The sequence below is a fragment of the Microtus ochrogaster genome, chromosome 10 (assembly GCF_000317375.1).
Source record: "Microtus ochrogaster isolate Prairie Vole_2 chromosome 10, MicOch1.0, whole genome shotgun sequence".
Taxonomy (NCBI): domain Eukaryota; kingdom Metazoa; phylum Chordata; class Mammalia; order Rodentia; family Cricetidae; genus Microtus; species Microtus ochrogaster.
The window spans coordinates 62,518,812-62,520,133 of NC_022016.1; the positions used below are offsets into that span (position 1 = coordinate 62,518,812).

Below are 1,322 nucleotides of genomic sequence, written 5' to 3' on the forward strand. Positions count from 1 at the left end.
TATGATTCTCTTTATCATTCATTTGTTAATGAAAATTGACTGTTTTAAAATTGGGTTATTTATCTTTTCTATAGCTGAGCTATAAGTGTTCTTTTACATTCTGGAAAATGATTTCAAAAAATAAATGTCTTCACTCATTGTAGGCATGTCTGACCGGTGGCCAGGTTGCACGTCTCCCAAGATAGTTATGAATGCAACTTAACATATTTTTAGATAAAAATTTGAAAACATTGACATTCCTATGTTGTTCTTCAATTAATTCAGAACAAAGTCCCAAACTGTCACTCTGGCTTACAAAGCCAGTTAAGTCAAGAAAAAAAAACAATTAAAGAGTTGAAGGAAACAATTTAAGACTTGAAAACTTAAAAACAGGCAATAAACAAAACACAAACCGAGGGGATTCTGGAAATGAAAAATCTGAGTAAAGGAATAGGAACCATAAATGCAAGCATAACTAAGAGAATACAAGAGATGGAAGAGAGAATTTCAGGCACTGAAGATAAGGTATAGCTAGTTCAAGGACAGTTAGGACTGTTACACAGAGAAACCCTGTCTTGAAAAAAAGATCCAACAAATTCTTAACACAAAATGTCCAGGAAATCTGGGACACCACAATAAGACCAAATCTAAGAATAATAGGGATAGAAGGAGAACTCCAGCTCAAAGACACAGAAAATATATTCAACAAAAAATCATAGAGAAAAACTTTCCCAAACTAAAAAATCCATCAATGAAACTTACAAAACACCAAATAGATTGATTAGACCCTCCCCCCCCAAAAAAAATCCCTTCGCCATATACAATCAAAACACTAAACATTCCAGAATAAAGCAAGAATATTAAGAGGTGAAAAAAAAAAAGGCCAGGTAACATATCAGAGTATGCTCAACTTAACAATAAAGACTCTGAAGGCCAGAAGGTCCTGGAAAGACATTTTTGCAGACACTAAGAGACCGTGGATGTCAGCCCAGATTATTATACCCAGCAAAACTTTCAATCATCATAGATAGAAAAAAAAAACCCACAAGATATTCCATGACAAAGCCAGATTTAAAAAATACCTAACCACAAACCCAGCTCTATAGAGAGTACTAGAAGGAAAATTCCAACCCAAGGAAGCTAACCACACCCAGAAAAATACAGGCAATAGATAATCTCACACCAGAAAATAACAAAGAAGGGAAACACAAACACACTACATTCACTACCAACAAAACCAGAAAATAACAGGAATTAACAATCAACGATCAGCCGGGCGGTGGTGGTGCACGCCTTTAATCCCAGCACTCGGGAGGCAGAGGCAGGCGGATCTCTGTGAGTTC

At 35.9% G+C, this 1,322-nt stretch overlaps 1 protein-coding gene across 8 annotated transcripts in view; it reads right to left on the reverse strand.

Annotated features, from left to right (window-relative positions):
- Nucleotides 1-1,322, reverse strand: part of Scmh1 (Scm polycomb group protein homolog 1) — a 93,118-nt gene that overhangs the window by 44,038 nt on the left and 47,758 nt on the right. The window lies entirely within an intron of this gene.